General features: G+C 44.2%; 1 long non-coding RNA gene across 1 annotated transcript in view; it reads right to left on the minus strand.

Annotated features, from left to right (window-relative positions):
* LOC138685136 (uncharacterized) overlaps nucleotides 1–16038 on the minus strand; it is a 46821-nt gene extending 30783 nt beyond the window's left edge. Inside the window, exons 1-2 of the long non-coding RNA XR_011324398.1 lie at nucleotides 14711–16038; nucleotides 11767–11928 (exon numbers count right to left, since the gene is read on the minus strand). This is a non-coding gene — a long non-coding RNA (uncharacterized lncRNA). The remainder of the gene's footprint in view (nucleotides 1–11766; nucleotides 11929–14710) is intronic.
* Between the last annotated feature and the right edge of the window lie 5492 nt (nucleotides 16039–21530).

Here is a 21530-nt window from a genome sequence, read left to right on the forward strand (position 1 = left end):
GCAATCTCATGATCCCGAGATGTCCCCCAAGCTGTTTCTTTTCCTCTCCTTCCATTTTCGAATCCTGACTAAAAACATTAGTCCTGACTAAAAACATTAGTCTGCAAGACCTACTGGTTCAGGGAGGAGACAGGCTGCAGCACCAGCAGCACTGTATTCTTTCAAGTATCTGAAGTATGTGCCTGGATCTTGTCAGGCTGGCAGATGTCAAGCATATGCACCAGTATTCCATGATTGTGCTGACAGGTTTGTCTACAGAATTGCGTTTTTAAAAAACTGCTTGTTTACCCTTCTTGACACAATAACATGGGTACAGCACCTGCCTGTGAGCTCCACTTGTACCTTTACTCCTTGGAAGACCTGACCTGTTAACTGCTGCACCGATTCAGAGTTTGACCTCTACTGAAACTGGTGGGAGCTTTGCACAAAGAAAGAGGGTGTGATAAAGTCCTTGTGGTATAAATATTTAAACTAGCAGCACTGAGTGGCTGCTGATACTTCCATTTTCAATGCCCGAAAACCAGCTGACATTTCTGTCCACTTTTAGGGGAAAGGGCAAAGAGCATCCTGTTGACCCCCTTGTGCTAATCCATGAGCCGTCTCCTCTGTGAAAAGGCACAGATATGGGCTTTCTGGACCATTTCACTGTCAAATAAGAGTGCAGTGAAAGCCCTCACACAGACCAGACTGAAGCATGTTTGATGATTAAAGAGACAGAAGAAAGGGAAGAAGATCAGAAGGTAAAATATACCTGTATGCCCTTTACACCGATGCAGTGAAAACCATTTGTTGTTACAGGCTGTAATGCCAGTTATGCAACTGATGATTGATAGTCACGCAGTTAAAAAAAAGAGGTAAACTCAGAAGAACTAGTGAAGTAATGGCAATTTGTTAGAGGACAAACTGTTCCCCAAAGGGCCAGTCCAACCCTAAAAGTCAGTGAAAAGCCTTCAGCTGGCTCAAAGGACTCTGAGCAGTACAATGTTTTTGGACCACATGTACAGCTCCTGTGACCATCAGTAAGAGCTGTGTGCATAGATGCAGGATATGAGACCTGTGTATCTCCCTAATCCAATCTGCTTAGCTCATCAGTGGAATAAAAAGTTTTACTGCCATCAGCACTGCAGATGCAACAGTGTGGCAGAAAGAAAGGCTATAGCCTGCTTTGCAGGGTGCATTGTGAGCAAAATTTCAAGCTAAGTTCTGACTGCAAGGTCTTTGCTGTCAGTAACTGCATACTATGGAGCTAGCGTAGCTCCAGCTCCTGAAAACAAAGTCAAGTACACAGGTAGAAAAGTTTTACTGTGACCCACTAAGACACACATACTCACTGTGGGTGTCAAGAGGAAGGTGTCAGGTAGTCTTCCTGCATGCCAAGAAAAAGATTCACCACTAGAGCAAAGCAAGCATGCAGCTGTTTGGCCCCAGTCCTGCTTAGGGTTTTGCCTAGGCAACTAAACAACTACCAGAGCAGCCCGGAGGGTGCTGACTCAGCACGTAAGTATCCACCACTCTGACTCATGGCCCTTGCTTTCCCAAATAAATGGAAAAAGGCTGATAGCCACTTTCCACCACTTTAAACTATCCGTTGCCAGGGTTTTGTTTCAGGATCTGCATTTGAACCAGCATCAACCCTAGGCTGAGTCTAACTGCATGCATAAAGAAAATTTTAATCAGCATACTTGCAGCTGTTGGTGGTGGGTGATCTTTCCTGCCCTCCTTTTGATCAAAATGCCTTTTTTCCCCTTCCTCTCACTCCACCAAGTTATTTGCGGGAGTCTGAAGTGCACACTAATTCAAATAAGGAACTCCCTCTAACTGCATGTTGAGAACTGATAATCAATGTCATCTTTAATTTTTCTTACATGGTTATCCCCTTTAATGGAGTGTGCTGCAGTAACTGAGAATAAATCTGCTTTGGGTTAAGCTAGAGATTGTTATTTATTTTTCCTTCAGATCAGAGATTAATATTGCTGTATGACCATTGGCACTAACCTCTTTTTCCATAGCAACACTAAAGAGAACATAAACTATGAGTCATAATTTCTCTCTGGAGGACTTTTTTGTAATTATGATCATTCCACAGTTCCTAAAATACGTTAGCTGATATATAGCTCTGGTATAACAGCTTTGATTTTCCTTCGTTTGAACATGCAGGCAGAAAGAAGAGACTTCCATTATTTTCTCTTTCCCAGGCTGAGCTAAAGACTACACGAAGTACCATGCATTAGTTATTCATTATAACCGTGTGGCCCCTAAAAACTCCACAGCAATGTTTTCCTTATAAAGGTGGAACAGGTTTCCTCACTTTCAATAACCTTAAATGATACTGACCTTCTAAAAGAAAACTGGTGTCCTTCCCAACATGGTTAGTAAACTGGGGTCTGACAGCTGGAATTGATCCAAACTGAAAACTGTATTATACTCAGTGGCAGCAAGGTTGCACACCAGCATTGCTCCTCTGCAAGTCAACAGCTTTAGACTCTCCAGCGTTTCCTCTCCCACAGAGCACAGCTGCAATATACAGCCCAAATTCAGCAATAATCATGATTCTCTTTACTCCCTTCAGTGAAAACCTGGCCTTGCAACAACTTGACCATACAGCTCCTTGGAATGTCTCAACAGATGATCATACTAGGTCATCACAAGAGATTTTAAGATTTTGTCTGTGTGTGTGGTAGTCTCCTATGTTTCCCTTACAACACAGTCTGCTGCATGCTGGTGTGAAGCATTCACAAAACCTATAGTGCCTGTTGCAGAAGAATTAGGAAAACAATTAGCAAACCCAAGGACACACACATTCACTTAACAGTCATAATCCAAAATGGAGAGACAGAACAAGCTTGCATCTCTCAGTGTGATCCCCAACAGCTAAACCAAACCCAGACTGCACCAACACAAAGGGTATGTGGTTTGCTCTTGCCTTGCCAGTATGAAGCAGTGCACACAGGCTCAGGCTTGTGCAGGCAGGTGAGGAAAGACCTAAACGCCAACTAACATAGTATCAATCACTCTACAGACTTGTGTACTCCTCCCTGAAGGTTTGCAGAAAAAAGCCCAAACCTTCAAATTCCTGAACACAAGGAGCAGAAGGTCACTGTAACGCCCTATGCCATTAACTCCAGTGAGGAGAGTCTGGCTCTGTCTTCTTTACTCCCGCCCATCGGGCTTAGGCTGTGTAGAAGCATGGGTGATGTGAACTGTGCTAGATACTGAAAATGTGCAAGACAGTGTTAGGAACAAATAGCACACAGGGGATATCTATACTGCACGCCATGTACACATACCTCATTTAGATCAAGTACCAGGCACAGCCTAACTACAGAAACACAACGCTCCATTCAAGCAAATTTATCTTATTTCTCAGCTACTTAGCTCCTGATGTCCTACACTATTCATTTAAAGCAAGCTTCAGCATCTTTTCAGTACGCTGCCAACTACAGTTATATATGCCTTTATATTACTTGTTCCTTCTGACATGCCTGTAGGCAAATGAGCCCCATGAGGGTGACAACATGAGCTGCATTAACCAGCCGCCCGGTCCCTGAATCATTACAACTCAACACAGCACTGTAAGAGACATGGAAAAAGGGACAGTGAGAACATCTGATGAGCAGTAAAGAAATTATGAACACACAGAAGTTGTCTGCATTTGCAGAGTGAGTTGTGACTTCCACACTACCACAGTGGAAGCTAAATGCACTATGTGACTTCTTTTAAATAACCTTCATTTTCCTACAAGGTTTAGCATTTTACTGTTGATGATTGCTGGAGATTGAAAGTCAGTAAGCAGGTTATGACTGAAAATATTAAGAAGTGATATGTCATGTAAGACCTGTGTAAATAGGTCCTACATAAATTTGAAAAGCGGGGGTGGGGGGGGGTGGTTGCATGTCCAGGCGTAAGCTCTTTAGAAGAATGACTGCGTCCTCTGCATGCCACCGCACACCTCTTCAAATGAAAGGCAAGCCTGCAGTACATGGAAGTATGCATTTCTGGGTTAGGTTTAACAGCATGGAAATCTCAATTAAAACAAGATCGTGTTATGCAGTAGCTCTAAAACACTATGTATGACATATATATATGAGATATATATATATATATATATGACATCCAGTTTCAAATAAGGTGAGAACCCAGAAAAGTTTTCATGGATTTTGAAGTGGCTGTAAGTTGTTTTGCTAAAAAGGAAACAGACTGACAGGATCCTATAAATCCAATCAAAAAAACCCCAATCCATCAGATTATTTTGTTTTTTAATCAGTTCTAATTGCTTCTTAATGATACAAAAGTTGACATCCAGCTGGAAGTGGAGGGAGGCATTAAGACAGGGAGAAGTGTGTGGGATGTGCATGAGAGGGGGAATGCGTGAGGGAAGGAATCAGTGGGAAGGGTGGGGAACTGGAGGAAGGAGCTGAAAGGCTACTGAGAAAGAAGCACCGGCAGAGCGCCCAGAACCTCAAAGCAAAGGATGGGACAGAACCAGGAGGGACCATCAAAACAGGGAAAACAAAGAAAAACAAGAGTCAGTAAGGTCTAGGGTTCAAAAGGATGGAAATGAGAGTAGGGAATCAGAAAAGACTGTGGGATAGCTGCCTTGTAAAAGACAGCAACAGTGAAGAAAGAGCACAACATTTATTTTTTCATCTCCCTACCTGCCAATCTATATTGCAGAGGCTGTGCCCAGCATTTAGGTCTAGAAGTGATTTTTACTGTGCAATGTTGTCAAGGCTTTTTGTTTTGCTTGGATTTTTTTGTTTGTTTTGAGGGAGAAGAGTTATTCAGGAATAGGCAAAAGCAACATCTTATTCATACACATCAAAATAGCTCAGCCTGAGCCTGCAGAAGCCTGTAGTGGGAACAGCCCTTTCCCAGGTCTGCAGCGCAAACTCACACGCCACCATACATTTGTCATGCCTACTTGCTTCCAAAAAGGCTTGGGGGGAGGAAGGTTAGGGGGGGGAGAGGATAGATGCTCCTAACAGCAGGGTGGGGTCTCCTCTTGTCCAGACATTTAGCTAAACCCCCACTCACTACAGACCTCCTACACACAAAGGACAGGCAGGATCTGCTAGAAGCCCTGAGGAATGCACCTCCAACAGCTGGATTTCACTGCCAGATGACTGAATCCTAACGGTTTGCTGGAACAGAGCCAGCGGGATTTCTTTGCTATTGCAAACAGATTTTTGGGAAAGCAAACCCAGCTCTCCTCCTCCACCGGGCCTCACCGTCTTGCTCTGCCAAGAAGTCTGCTATATTAAGATATGAGGCAGCCATGCTGGCTGGGCCATTTCTCCTTCGTGCTTGGCCTCCCGTGGGAGTTGCTCCATTCTCACATATCTGCTGGGAAACAGCTTGTTCCTTCTGGTTTTCCTCAGTTTCTTTTTTTAGTGGTGCCTTTCTGCCACTTCACACAGCAGAGGCCGGGTTCTGCTCCGACGCCAGCACGGACCTGCCTGAGTCCCCTTCTCACCATGCACCCCTCACATCAGGAGCAGCTTTCTCCTGCTCCACTCCTAACATCTCCTAGGTTGTTTCCTGACATTTTCTTGTACTTTTCCAAAAGCTCTCCAGTTTACTACATAACTCACTCATAAAATGAAAGGCTCTACAGTGAATTCTTGTTAATGGCTCACAGGATGCAGGTTAACGGATACAGGGTTTTTCATACCTGCCATACTTGGATCATTTTCTATGCAGAAGAGGGAAACGTAGGGACAAAATGAAGAGCTTTGGAGCCAATGGAAGGAAAGTCTAGATTAGGACTCTTCAAAAGGGAAATGTCTCCTCGCCTACTTGTTTGCTGCTGTCAAATTTCAGTGCCTGAAAATAAAGTCTCCTTCTACAGAAGAGAAGAAGGGGGAGATGTATTGAGAGATAAAAATGACAGTGGAAACTCAGGAGTTGTATGGCTTCTTTGTCATACAATTCCAGTGATATATATGTATCTCATACATGCGTACATATATACATACATCTATATATACATGTGACACATACGTATCTTTATATGCACACCTGTATATCCATCCTTACTATTTAGTACAAGGATTAATGTGCTAAACCCTCAAAAAAAAAAATATTTGGCATCCAAATCTCATTAATTCTGAGGACACCTGCACACCTGTAACTCATTCTATAAACTAATAAAGACAAAGTTCCTCAAAAGTTTTCCTCCTGACATTTCTTATAGTGCCTATGCTATCACAGTATTCAGCGTCCATCCTGAAAAACTAAACAAATTCAGGCACTCCCCTTTCACACAATGTGACAGTAGTCAAAAATCTATGCCAGCAAAATCTAATTGTGTTTAGAGAAAATCACTTGAATTGGTAGGTCTTGATCATATATGAGAGTTACTCAAGCTGCAGCTCTAATAGGAGCAATTTCATATTACAGTGAGTGTTTCACTTTATAAGGATTTCACAAAATCACTTCGTAAGTCTTTCACACACAGTTTTGCGCAATATTTTTCAGGCAGAGGCAATGTTCACACTGAGACAGATGTAAGCTCGCTCTGCCCATGCTTCAAGCCAACTGGAAGACATGTTAAATGTCAGATGTTGCCCCAAGCTAATATGCCACATCTCTTATTAGCTCAAATGGGGCACTGCACTAACTGCATCCATATGACACCTGGTCAGCTCAAAACGCAGACAGGATGAGATCATCTCTGCCTGTATGATACTGTTAGGCAACACAGCCAGAGAGTTTTGCCTGCACGAACAATGCAGTTGCAGAGGGTATTACTCCGCTGTTGCTCCATTAATGCCTAACCTACCCCAAGTAATAGAACAAAATAGATCTTCAGCCTATAACTTAAAAAACAAAAAAAACAAAAAAACAACAAAAAAAAACCCCAGAAATGTGGTGAATGTTTTACCTGTAGTAAGTACTGAAGTTGGAGAAAAATTATCTACACAGAACTCATCTGATTTGCTTGTTATAACAGAAAGCATGGCAAAAATTCCTCTTTGATGCCATCCTGCTGGAGCAATCTGAAAGAGTGTTTTGGCTCTATAAATCTTAATCATCACACTACAATACAGTGCTTAGTGTCTGCTCTCATTTTCTTTGTACAAGGCTCCCATATGAGAGTAAAGAAGGGATCAGCTAAACTCTGCAGTGGTTTTCTTCTGGTCTAAATCCTCTGGGGGAAGTGGCATGAAATATTGCCTGGGGACTCAGCAGTAAGGCATGTGCTTGCCCCTCCATGATACCGGGGCCCATCCACCAGGGACCTGGGCAAAGATCAGTCAGATCTGTCACCAGCAGTAGTTCTGCCATGGCTCTGCCATCCAGATGACCACAGGGACTTGAGGTGGAAGAAGTGGCAAGATGCTTTCCTGACATTCCTGAGATCCACGGAATTCAAGAAGCTTACACAGAATAATTACTTTATATAGGTAAGGACAAGGCTTTAGCCTACTTCCATATCCCCACTGCGATGGAATCATAGAATCATTTAGGTTGGAAAAGACCTTTAAGATCACTGAGTCCAACCATCAACCTAGCACTGCCAAGCCCACCACTAAACCATGTCCCTAAGCGCCACATCTACACAACACCTCCAGGGGTGGTGACTCAACCACTTCCCTGGGCAGCCTATTCTAATACTTGACAACCCTTTCAGTCAAGAAATTTTTCTCCACATCCAATCTAAACCTCCCCTAGAGCAACTTGAGGCCATGTCCTCTTGTCTTATCACTTGTTACTTGGGAGAACAGACTGACACCCACCTCACTACAATCTCCTTTCAACTAGTTGTAGAGGGTGATAAGGTCTCCCCTCAGCCTCCTTTTCTCCAGGCTAAACAACCCTAGTTCCCTCATCCGCTCCTCATAAGACTTGTTCTCTAAACCCTTTGTCAGCTTTGTTGCCCTTCTCTGGACGCGCTCCAGCACCTCAATGTCTGTCTTGTAGCGAGGGGCCCAAAACCAAACACAGTATTCAAGGTGCAGCCTCACCAGTACCAAGTACAGGGGGATAATCATGTCCCTGCTCCTGCTGGCCACACTATTTCTGATACAAGCCAGGATGCTATTGGCCTTCTTGGCCACACTTGGAGACATTTTATTCTTTAAGATTATATATTATTCAGTGAGTTCTGCCACCTTTCTCCAAATATTATTTTCACTCAACAATGCAGCTGGCCAAATACTGCAAAAAAGCATTAGCTGAAAAAATTATTTGTCAGGAAACACGGTTTCCTCTTCTCCACCTAATGCATTCCAGCAAGTTCCAGCTACATTGCTTCCTCCCAGCATTTAACTTGACAAAGCATGTGGTGAGCCTGGCAAGAACCTGAAGACATCAAATGTTCATTATTATTCAGCATTAACAGTTGTTATTGTTCTTGTATCAATAGTTAAAGCTTGCCCTCACTAACAAATGTTTCTTTTTTCCTGACTACGAGAAATTTGTTTTGCACAATAATCCTCTTTACATAGCATTGTGATATTTTCAGATTTTCCTGTTCAGCTTTCAATGCTATGTGAATACTGCCTAGTGAGGAAAAGCCCACTACATTTAATATATCTTACAGTTTCATTCTTAACTGGATTTAGTACAGTGGTCATTTGTGTTGTTCCTTTCTCAAGTTGCATTGCTGTGGCTGCAGCCTTCTCATCTTCTTGCTTGTTTTCCATCCTTATTTCACTGCCATTACAACCATGATTTGCATTATCGGATTGTTTTTCACCAGGTTTCTACTAACCCATGTTAAACTTTGCAGCCACCTAACTTTACTGGTTTGGGGTTTTTTTGGCGGTGGTGATGGGGAAAGAGGGGTCCTGACATCCATCAGCAGTGGCACCCTAGAATTATTTGTTGCACCATCCATTTATTTACATTTATCCTGACCATATAGTAAGAGTCCTTATGTTGCTGCTAGCCTTCAAATCTGACTGAGTTTGTACATAAGGTACTCAAAAGTGCCTTTTTCAGAAACAAAATCATCAGTGGTTAAACTGAGTGAGAGGTAAGTATGTGGAGCTTAATTTTATTCTTGTATATTTGTATGCAGTTTTGGAATGGAGGCACTGAAGCCAATGGAGCATTGTAAGCTCTGTCTATGCTGTGTAGCAGAAAAGATGATCGCGGACCAGACTCCCTTGCACAGCTAGGTTGGGATTGCAGAATTCTTGTTTGTAGGAATACAGAAGCCCTATTTGAGCATCTTCAAAAGACAGAATCTTTACTACCTTCAGGACTAAAAGCCTGACCTGAGAGCCAATTGATGGATTCAAATCAACTCCAGCGTGCTTTGCATTTGATTAAAACCAAGATCCCCCTCTTTGCTATAACCTCCCCAAATACTTTCACTACGTAAACTAGCTTTTAAGAGAACTTTCTCTGAACACAGACTGAATACACATCTCAAGACATTTCTTTAGATTCAAGGTAAAGTACCCAGATACTGTTCTGAGGAGTATGATACACAAGATCTTAATTCTCACTCAAACAGTTCCTGTTTATCTTCATGGAGGACTAACTCAAATATTAGCTTTTGGATTTGATAAGGGACACATTAAACAAACACTGATGCCTGTATCATAAAAAAGCTGGCTCTCAGCCAGATAAGTGGAGCACTGCCTACAAGTATTACTATATTCAGGCTTTGCTTGCAGTGGTATTTTCTTCTACAGCCTGTATTTTTTTTTCAGTAGTGCATAAGCATATCTAATAGAGTGGCTTACAGGGAGATTTCAATCACCCCCTAGCACATGACAAATGAGACATTTCTTATGCCAGCTCAGCTGCACGCAGTACTCCTCTCCCTCCTGAGAACTCCGTTAAGAACTTTGGGTCTGAGACACCATTTTGTTACTCCACTATCATGCAGTGATGAAAGAAACAACACTTTAATTGTTTTCTATCCATGAGATAATGAATTACTCCTCTCTCTAAAATAGAGAGGCAGCAAAAGAAGGAACATGAATACTCATTTCCTTTTCCAGTCAACAATTAAAGCACTTGTCAAAAAATGTGACAATCGGTAAAAATCAATGTAAAATTTGGTAATAGCTTGACACTTTCAATATTGCAAGAACTCTCACCTAATACTCTCAACTAATCAACCTTGCTAAAGCTGAATGGTTCCTTGAAATTAATGGTGCTTCCTGTGGACTACACTGCTTCTCAGCATGAATTAGACAAGCAAAAAATCCCAGCGCTTTACAAAGAAATTTTGAAGTAGATCTACAGTAACTCCCCCAAGGAGCTTCTTCTGATTTAAAGAAAAAAACAAAAGCAGCCAATAAAATAAAACAGAAAAAGAGGGGTAAGAAAAGGTCACACTTAACAGAAAACAATGAAAGTTTCCACAGGCATTTACCAACTTTCTTAGCCTGCACCGTGCAAATGTTTAAACACACTGTTACTAGATCTTCCAACAGATGGCGAATATTTCACCCCTTGAAGATGACTTCCACATCTTCTCAAACCTGTGTTTTACCTCAATATTTTCTGAAACCACAGGCACAGGCTAAAAATGCCAGAATTTGCCACTGAAATGTGCTACCTAAATGCAGTAACACTTTCAGAGCTCAGCTTACAAGCTCCTCTTCCCAGGACTCAGACTTCCACTGCTCACATCCTGAAGTAAAATGCTGGAAGGAGCTAGATTGCTTACGTTGGCTATAAATACCAACAGCTCTGTCACTCATTTAGAAACTAATGAATTTTTTTCCATAAAACTTGAGAAAAATACCAGACTTCAGCCCATCCCTGAGGAACCGTTCCCTTTCATCCTGGTCCCACTCATAATCAATTCCCTGCACAAGGGGGCTCCGAACCACGACTGTGGCTCTCAGATACTACCACAATAAAAAGTAAATAGTGGAAACAACAACAGGTTTCCCCCCAAGAGGATTGCATCCAGGCACTTGCCTCACAGCGATAAGCGAGCATCCAAACAATCAGAGGCACAGACAGCATTGCTCTCAGAATAGTTCCTGTGTTCCCAAGTCTCATGAGAGATGAGGGAGAAGATTTCCCTCTCAAGGGCCACTGCTACGCACGCATGCTTTCCTGAGCCCTGGCTCACCTCTGGCCCTTGTTGCTCAGCCTGCCCTGCTCTCCAAACAATTCAAACGAGAAAATGCCAGAATCGGAAACGGCACAGCTCACTTGTGCACTATTTGCCATAGATTTAATGTGCTTTCTTACCAGCCCCCAGGTTCAACAGCATTGGTTGTACCTGAGCACTACCATCTACTCAGGGAGCATTGCTGAAATGGGTCATTGCTGATGAGGGTCACCTCTCAGGGAAAAGCAGCACTCTATGTCAGAAAAACTAACACTAGTTTAGAGCCTAAAGTAGAGAGGAAGAAAGGGTGAGTACGGTCTTTTCCTCAGGCAGGCAAGTATCCATTAGAAAGCTATTTCTAAAGGTTTAGGATAGAGTGTGGTACCTGCCAGGTGAAATAAAGCCCAGAGCATCCTCAGCAGATCTTGTTCCACAAGCAGGTAAATAAGCTTCCCGCAGCTGAAGCAGCATGACACCCAGCTTTTGGCTCCATCTAGCAGATTCACCCAGGAAGCAAGATTTATTTTGCTTAAGGGTACAGAAGGTCTGTTCCCACAGGAGAGCTTCCCTTCCTGCTTTGGGAAAACTAAATAGGTTGATTATATCTGCTACAGCCTCATAAATCCACGTCAGCTGCTGCCTCAGGGAGAGCCATTGCTCCTCTGGGTGATTTTCTTCCCCACTTAGAGAAGATGAACAGCTGGTTACGTATATCACAGCTCTGGCAAAACACTTACTCGTAGCCTTATGCCACTGAAGGAGCAGGTTTATGTCATTGAGACCACAGGAAAGCAGGAGGCAAAGCAGAAGCAGCTTGTTTTCTTTTGCACCAGCTTTTTCAGATCAGAAGACAAAATGGTAGTCGGAGCAGGCTTTGGTAGTTGGCTTCCCAAATGGAGCTAGAAGCAAACCAAAGAAGTCAAGTTTTAAACCTGCTTGTGAACATCAAAGTAATTATAATTTGCATGCACTTATATACCAAAAAACTGCACAAGCCTAGATAAAACCGATTCTGCGCTGAAGATGGAGGGCTTCTGCAGAGAGGGAGAGACTGTGCCTCATGACAGATGCAGTTACAGGAGGCTCCAGTGCCAGGGCCACGTCACGCGGCCAGCATTGCTGCTCAGGATGAACAGCACCAACAGCTATGGTGCTGCAAACTTTAGACTACCCACGGCATGGCACACCCTGTAACCCACCCCAGTTCAGCCGCAGGGGCAGCCTGTATACCGCCTGCGGGCAGGCAGCTGCAACCTGGGCAGTGTGGTAAGTCGTTGGCTGTGTCCAGTCATCTGGATCTCACGTCATCCAGTGCAGCTTCTGACTCCAGGGTGTTGTCTCCAGGGTCAGCCTGAGCTTTAGGGAACCCAGGCTCAGCCCTCACGTACAGACATAGAGGCAAAAATATTAATCATCATGAGCAGGTTTAGTAAAATCAGGTCATTACTAAGCTCCAGGAACTACACAGCTCTGAAGTTTTCTCTGACAACACATACAGCTCCAGTGATACCAACAGAGATGTATCAGCTTATACCCATTGAAGAATCAAGTGTAAAATAAATTAGGCTAACACTGGCATTTAATAACTTGGTTCTTATAAGAATTTTTTAAGACATGCAGTTTGCAAGGAACATAAAGTTCCTTTATACTGGGGCAGAAGTATTATCACACGAGTTCTCAACAGTCTGTTTTTTCCTTGCATAGCTGGATGTGTCAAACAGACCACAACCAGCAGATAAGAAATGCCTGCAAAATCAAAGTGCAGATTAGAGAGGCAGCAACAGCAGCTGAGAGACCCATCTACCATCTACCACAGCTGTGAGACAGATCAAGGGAGCTGAGAAAAGCTAAGTGCAGTTTCAAACTTTACATGACATTCAATCTATTACATAAATAAATAGGGCATTACAAGGCTGTGAAAACACTGATTTTCTTTCCTGCTTGTTAGCCATGGACTCTGTGACATCAGTTGTGGCTAGCGCTGCCGCTCATGATGCTGAAAGGCATGAACATACAGCAAAAATAAATTAGTCTCTTCCCTCAGCTTAGAGGGGAATTTTCATGTATCAGTGTTTGTGAGGATGTATACATCTGTTTTTCAGCAAACTGTCACAGCAATATTAAAACCTAGAACTATTAATATGGGAGCACTCTGTGATTCAAAGACATGCCTGATGCATAAATCTTTCCCTCCAATATATGCATTCCCTAGAACTAAAACAAGTACAACTACAGCAGAGTTCGCATATCCAGGAACAAATGTATGTCATGCAGTGTCAACGTAAGGAATGCAATAAACAATGCACGGACAAGGCCTGCAGTATTTTCCAATGCGTCAGCTCTGATCAAGGGACACTGGCCAAACACTGTGTAAATGAAGCTATGCAATATGGAAGTGGTCCCTAGTAGAGAGACCCAAAAAAGGTCATGAGATCATGAATTTCCCCAACTCAGACAACACAGGGCTCTGATCAGGTAGCCCTTGCCCACATTGGTGAGCACCTGAAGTGGCAGGATCTCCCACTGGATGCAGATCAGCATTTACAGGTACTCTGTAGGCTTCAGGGAAGCAAAAACACTACATCTATGGTAAAACTAAAGCCAAGCATCTGCTCTCCAGGATCACGTGGGCAGATGAAAGCAGCACCAGCTACAGGAACTTAATTCCCTTTAATAAAGTACTGCTTGTTAAACCAATTAATTCATGTTTGCATGTGAGGGAAATTAGCTTATTAGGCAGCAGGTAGTTTGGTTTAATTTTCCTGAATTTCCAGGTGGGAACTCCAACCAGCATTTAACTAGCAATCCCTCTCAATTTGAGCTGGGTCCATGCAGCTGCATGCCAGCCGAATTCTGGCAGAGACTTATCACATCTATAACAATGAGAATATCACCTGACAACCAATGCCCTGTAACACCAACTAATATTGAAGAATCTTATAAGATAACAGCCATTGAGATTTCTTAGCTGCTCCCCAGAAGGCAGGCCACAGAGCCTAGCTATTTTATCTTAGCTTTGTTCTAGTTAGAGACAAGAGTACCCTAAATATACATGGCAGAAATCAGACTACACAATTTCTGATGTTAGTGTCAAAATGGATATGTAAATAAAAAAACTTAAAGACCACCTTCCTCTTCTTCACTATTGTAGTCCTTCGATCTACAATAATCCTACCACCTGAAATTCACTGTTTCCAAAACACATCTTTCTTCTTGCTATGAGAATAGCAATTCAAGGTGAAAATATCAAGTGAATGCAACTGTGTTCCTGATGTCAAAACAGGAGCAGAATCTAAGAGTACACAAATAAAATTTACACGTCATTTGTCCTTCCCTCAAAAGAGTGGTATGATGCAGAGGTCCGTAACGCTCCTTACAGCGCCGCTCCTTTTTGTATGGCTTGAAACACTGCACTTTCAAGGACTGTATTTTTCCCCACTCACAATAAGCCAAATAAAATTGGTTGGAACAAAATTGCCAAATGTAACAAAAACCATTGTTGCAGCTTCAAACATCCACCCCATTTCCTGCTCCATCTCGATGCGGCTGAAGACACGTTTATGCTGCAATGATGAAACTACTACAATGCACACACAGTACAAGAGGTAAGAAAAACATCCAGGGTGTTATTAAGTGTCAGTAGAAAATCTTACAGCACTTAAAGTATCCAGTTATTTTTACCTGGGGTTCTGGTGATTAACAAGCTGTGAATGTCAGATCCATCTAACTCACCCTCAAAGTACAGGAGAGGAAACCAAGGAACAGGTCCTTAGCACCACTTACTGAAACAATACAAAAGTAAGAATTATTATTATTGCTAGTTCCACTACTGTACTTCAGTTCAACTGAAAATCTGCCTTCCGATAGCACAAAGGTGAGTCAAGTGCCTCAGGAAATGAAACAACTAGCATTACTTTCCAGCTTAGTTTATATTATACCTTGCAGGATGAAACTATTAGAAATCAACATTCTTTGTATTCCTCACATACACAGGTGCTTTTAATTCATAGCTCTGCCTTCTCCTCCCCTCCCCATGAAAGAGTCGGAGGGTTATGAATATCAGTTAAGATAAGAATATGGTGCAAAATGCTTGACATGCCTCACTACGCACTATCAATGGGACCGCATGCCTGCACAGCAAAGCATCAGGCCAAAGCAGGAGACAGCGCCTGCTTCGGGAAAAAGCAAGTAGTCAGGAATTACCTTTCAGCGGAAAATATTTAACCAGATGGGAATGTTATTTATACGTGATGCTTCCCATTAGTGGCTACTAATGTTCATGGTATGAAATCTCATCTTATTACAGCACTAGACTTACGCCACGCTTTTAATAATTAGTAGAACTATTCTTTTTTTCCCTCCCCAGCCCATACTTTCAAGCAGTCTATGCGCTTTCAAGTCACCTATGCAAGAACCACTGAACTATTATGGTCTGGTGACCTGCTTAGCACGAAGCAAGGCAGCAGCCAGCAGATAAGCAAGGGAAGAGGGGCAGTCGCGGGGACTGGAATTTGTCACTGTGTTATGATTCACCACTAATTTATGTGGGATGCTGCGTAGCACAGGCAAAATCCAAGGACGCATTGAAGTTCACCCTCTGCAGCTTCTTTTCTGCTTATAGGTGGGGCTCAGTTCACAGGATTTCCCCTTCCTCTACCATCAGAGATCTTCAAGGTCGCTTACCCGACAGAGACCACGGACTGCAAACGCTTTGAGAAAACCCAAGTTTCACCCCAGCTAAGGGGCAGGTCGGTGCTGTACCCTCGGGACAGCTCAGGCTGCTAGCGCCTCAGGACGCCAATTTTTTGGACCAGCGAAATGTAGCATGAGTCAGTATCTGTTCACGTAAAGGCTGCACTTCCCTTCCACAGATCTTGCGCGTAAAATTGCAGTATGTCCGGTACGTGCATCTTTTCTAAGGATGATATTCCTTGCACGTGCAGCAGCACGAAGTCCCGGTGCAGCCATTTCGCAGGCGAACAGCACCCGGCTCCCGCCGCTGAAGAAGCCCGGCCTGAGCCCCAGGAGCTCGCCCCTCGCCCAGCTCCAGGACGGCCAGCGCTGCGGCCTCTCCTCCTCCTCCCGAGCCCCTGCACCCCGGGAGGAACGCAGCCCCCTCCCTCCGCCACAGCCTCCCCGTGCTGCGGCATCAAGGCCATCCACGGCGGACGGGCCACGGGTGCGCCCGGGCTGCTTTTCCACGGAAGAAACAGGGGTCTGACAGGCCGGTGGGCCGAAGCCTCCGCCCTCCACAGCACCCACCAGCGGCCCGGCCGACGGAGAGCCCCGACACGGGCGGGGTGGGGGGGCGGCGGTCCCTTCACGCTGAGGCGGCGGAAACCCCACGGACACACCCCGCCCGCCGGCCCCGGCGGCAGCGCCCGCCGGCCCCGGGGGCGCGGCCCTGCGGCGCCCCCTGGCGCCTCGCCGGCAGCCTGCACCAGGCGCGGGGGAGGCGGCGCCCGCCCGTCCTCAGGCCGTCCCTCAGGGTCGGCTACGAACGGGCGGCGCCCAGCCGACGGCTCCTCCCGGAGGCCTCCCTCTGGCCGCGAGGGTGCCGTAACGCCTCTCCCGGCAGCGGCGAGGGTTCCCTCCGGCCTCCTCCGGCGGCCCCAGGGAGGGCCCCGCGGCAGCGGGAGCCCAAACACGGCCCCCTCCGCGCCACCGCGCTGCTCCCTCCCGCCGCCCAGCGAACGGGCGGCCCCACAGCGGGGCCGGGGCAGGTAACCCGGCCGCCTTCCGCTCCAGATCGTCCCCCTCGGACCTCTCTGCAGACGGCGGGCCGGCAGGGGCAAAGGCCCGTCTTACCACGGGGGGCACTGGTGACAAAACGGGCTAAAGACCACCAGCGCTTTGGCAGCAGTTCTCCGGCGACTTCCCATCCGTGTCCCCCTCACTAAATCTCCTTTTAATACAGCCCTGCTGAGGCGGTGACTTTCAGAGTTGGTGCACTTCCTGGCTGCGCGTCAAGTCCTGGTTGAAAGCAATTAAAACCGCTGGTGTGGTGCTGAGCTCCCAAGGTCCCGGGCTTTGTTTAGTAGGTCGAGGCTGGCAGGGTAACGCGAGAGCGTGTCCAGTCAGCACGTTCGCGCCTTGGGTTTACGTAAAGGCAGCCTGGTCGGGACGCGGTACAGGATTACATCCGAGGAACCGAGAGAAACCGACTCGCCTACACGCTGGCTAACATGAGAAGGTATTCTTCTGTCTTAGCCTTGGCCATCCAAATCCCATAGGACTCAAAGGAAAAGAAATGTGGAAAGGAAAAGCCCTTGTGCCCATTCCTTCCACCTTGGTCTGTCCATCAAGTTTGTCCCTGGCTCAGTGGGATCAGATAGTAGGACAGGACAAAATTTGCATGACCATCCCTGATCATCTTGTGCTTCCCTTCTTACTAAAAAAAAGGAGCGATGATACATATTTTGCCTTCAGCAAGGCTTTCTTTGCAGATGCAATCATAAAAAAAAGAAGGAAACTTGACCTCGAGTGCAGAAGATACTCTGTCCTCAGAGAGCAGTATCAGTGGTTCACTGTCAAATTGGAAGGATATTTTCCATGATGATCTGTCTTGGGTGACTTGAACACTTTCATAAATAATTTGGATGATGGAAAAGAACACGCTTACTAATTCTGCAGATGACAAAAGCTTTAAGGAAGTTTGAAGACAGAGCTAGAATAGACATGATCTTGGCAAATCAGAAGAACAAACTCTAAGTCTTAAAAATGTAACCCAGTTTGTGATCTAGTGAAGAAAAATGCAGTGGCCTACACTTAGTCAGGATAAACACCTTTATGAAACAGGGAATGGCAAGGCAGTGGCATGGAAGCATTTCTGGGATGTTTGTAAGGAATCGTAAAATTAATATAAGTCAAAGTTATGCTGCTGCAAAAATACTTATGTCAGAAAATGCAGTATCTATAAGAAATCCCCATGGAGTAACAATAACAGCAAACCCAGCAGTCCTTAGACCTTGGCTGAAATGCTGCATTTAGAAAGCTACGGGCCAAATGGAGGGAGCCAAGAGCATCAAAGGAACAAAAAATACAACATGATGCATTTGTCACAATACTTTCAACCTTCCTGCACAAAGAGGAGAAGACTGAAGGAAAACATGACTACCTGCCAGATACAAGGAGGACTTTCCAAAACTAAGAAGAAATCATCTAGGTATTATCTCCCTAAGGGAAGGGGGAAAAGTAATGACCTAAGATGTCAGCAAAGAGAGTTAGACTGAACATCAGAAGGGGTGAGGGGATGCTTTTTAACAGTAGCCACCACAAAGCACTAGAGAGATTGCTCAGGAAGGCTGAGGAGTCTCCATCATCAGATGCTGGTAAGAGCAGCTTGGACAAATCCCTGCCAGGAATGACATACCTGTGGCTGGAGGAAGTGGTGGGACTACACCCTCCGCAGCGCTGAGCCTCCAGTTCTGTTCACTGCCAAGGGTGGGAGCCAGGATGCTGCCGAGTCTGCCCATCCCCAAGTTGTCATCAAGCATCCACTCAGTTTCTTGCTACCCTCGACCTGCAGGAGCAGAAGCACACAGTGAGTTTTAAGAGACTGACCAGTCCTCAGAACAACACTGCTTAAAATACCTCCCTTCCTCACAGGGCTATAAACAATCTCTGCATATGAAATGCAAAACTGGAGTTAAGTCTCTGACTGGCCACAGGAAATACGAAATTATATACTCTGACTTGAAGGGTTTATGTGAATCCAGTCAAAACTTTCTGAAGTGGATGCCTCAGATCAGGCCATTAAGTCCCTACACAGAAGCCTAAATCAGTGGCCTCATTTTCAAACACAAACTGAGCACTCAGCAGGTCCTGTAGAGTCTAAGAGGAGCCAGTGATTGCTTGTCACATCTGAGAACTCGTGCCACTTTGGCTCTGAAATGTGGACCTGAAAGCAATTTTCTATGCAATTTTTCACAGTCCTAATCCTGGTGTTTTGCGAACACTTTCCTTGTTGTTTTTTTGGGTTGTTTTTTTTTTTCTTAGGCCATTATTTTCTTTGTAATGTAAAAATAAATATTTCACATTAAAGCAGCTCCAAAGCTCCAACTCTGGAAATCTTCAATGGGTGCAGAACTTCAGGCTGAGAATTACAACACGCCGAAGATTTTACCATATCAAACACAGTTTGCACTCCCACATCCCCTCCTGCATTCATAATTACGTTCTGACTTGCATTATAATCACATTTGGGTCCCAGTCCTGCTTTGGAAATTTCATGGCTGCAGGCAGGGACATATCTTCCAATGCACAGCACCCATCTTTGATTAAGCCATATGCAATCATTATTGCCACAGCCAAGAAACTGGTTCTTCACCATTTGAATGCACCAGTTACCACACCTGGACTTTTGACTGCAAAAGCCATATGGTGCAGAATCCTCAACACCCTCTTTATTAAAGAGAGGCAAAAAAGGAACACAGTTCTAGCATTAAATGGAGAGATTTTGTTACTGTCACTCTCAAAGAAGTTATAATGCTGGTGATTTTCAGAGCTTAGCAATAGAACAAGTATGCTGTATCTGTAGGAGGGACAAGAAGTTGTGGTTACCTACAGTTACAGTAGAACAGGAAAAATCAATTTTACCCCCAAACTCTGAGTGTTTTATGCAAAATGCATCACACACATGATTTGGGGTAAGCTTTGAACAGAAATTCCCAATTTTTTCCCAGATATCATCCTCAACAAACTGTAAGAACATGTTTCAGGAATTTTGCCAGGAGGATACACAGCCAATAGCAGATGCTTGCAACAGTGATAAAAGCTCAGAAATAGAAGAAAAGGATCCACTAAAAATCTTATCCTGTTACTGTGGAGCATATGACATATGTGGTGGGATTACTCTCACCTAACTTCAGATATCTACAAGGCAGACTTCTACATGGGACATAGCCACCCTTAGCTGGCACCATAGCCAGAGAAATGAGCATGTGGTATCAAATGAAATCAGCTTAGCTGGAGCAGCAGCATTTGCACAGCGGGGAAAGGAAGAGCTCCTACTTGCTTTAATAACTGCTTTTCCTTGCATTATCAGTTGGCTTTTTTTAGTCTATTGCATTTATCTTAAGTGGTTGCTTGTATTTATTTTAATGTTGCAATTCATACATCTCAAAGTTTGCTCTCCTTTACCCTTCCCTGTTTCCTCTTCACAAACCTTACAGTTAAGGGATTTATAGGGAACTACACATGTACCAGAGAATAAGAGCCCTTATCTGAGCTGAAATCTAAGCAGCTTAGGTATCTCAAATGAAGTACCAGTTAATTACTAATCCATTTACAGTATTTTAAAAGCATATTTCTTAAGAAAGCTCTATTTTATGTGTGTTCATGCTGCCCCCTCATTTCCACACCTAGAAATCAAAATATCCCAATGATATCATTGAAGCATGCTGAAACTGGAAACGTAGCCAATGAGTACCTGCTGAGCCAACCTGGGTCAAATGTAAACATCAGCAGCTTCCCTTAGTTCAGCAATTTTCTCTTCATCACTATTAAAACATGATATTTTTCTTATCTTTAATTAAAAATCCTACCTGCCAATGAAAAAAAAACCCAAACCTTCCACTTCCAGTGAGTAAGTCACCCTGACATGCAGCAGCTATAAATTTGGAAGCCGTTTCCCACTCTCATATTTGACACCTCCAGTTTCTCTGGAGAAAGTCAATCTAACATCACCCTGCAGTCCCAGCTGCTTAATCAGAGTGCTGGGAGATGGTGTCCCCACGCCTGCATGAGACAGATGGAGAAAGCCACGTGCTACCATCACGAGGGCCATGCGAGGTGGTGGTGAGTTTCCATGCATCTGCTCAAGCCATCCTGCACACTGCTGACACAACTCTCCCCTGCGGCATCCGAGAAGGCAACAACCCGCAGAGCCAGTGAGCTATTCCCCAGTCTTATCCCTCTCAATATATTTTATTACCTTCTGAAAACAAATAGGCAACTGAAAACAAACCAACAACTGAATCAACATCAACAGGTGTCTGAAGTAGCCACAGATCTGAAGAGCTAAGGAAGCAACAGTTCTGCAGGAGGTTGACAATATTAACATTATTTTGGGGTATAATTATACATATTTCAATAATTGACTTCGAATACTCTATCTCTTACCAAGGAAGCTTCTGTTACTGTGAATTCTTTTGTCTGAAATTATAATTATTTGGGTTCAGAAAAAGAAGAACTGGCAGTGGGTTCCTCTTCATAAGAATTCAGTTGTATTTCAAGGTGTGTAAATAAATTCTAAACCAATGATATCTATTAGCTACTCCAGTTAGAGATGTTCAGAACAATATAGGCAATTCTAATCATGAGTTTACAACTCTTCGTTAAATGATAGGACAAGACATTTGTGTTTACCCTGAAAAGCAAGTACTAAATAGTGAGCGCAATCATCAAGGAGTTGTTTCGAGCAGAAGAGTCGGGCTTGTGGGCAACTCCAGCTCTGGAGGACACTGATGTCAGGGATCAATCAGTCCGGGGCAGCCACGGT

This window comes from Haliaeetus albicilla, chromosome 4 (assembly GCF_947461875.1).
Source record: "Haliaeetus albicilla chromosome 4, bHalAlb1.1, whole genome shotgun sequence".
In the NCBI taxonomy this organism is placed as follows: domain Eukaryota; kingdom Metazoa; phylum Chordata; class Aves; order Accipitriformes; family Accipitridae; genus Haliaeetus; species Haliaeetus albicilla.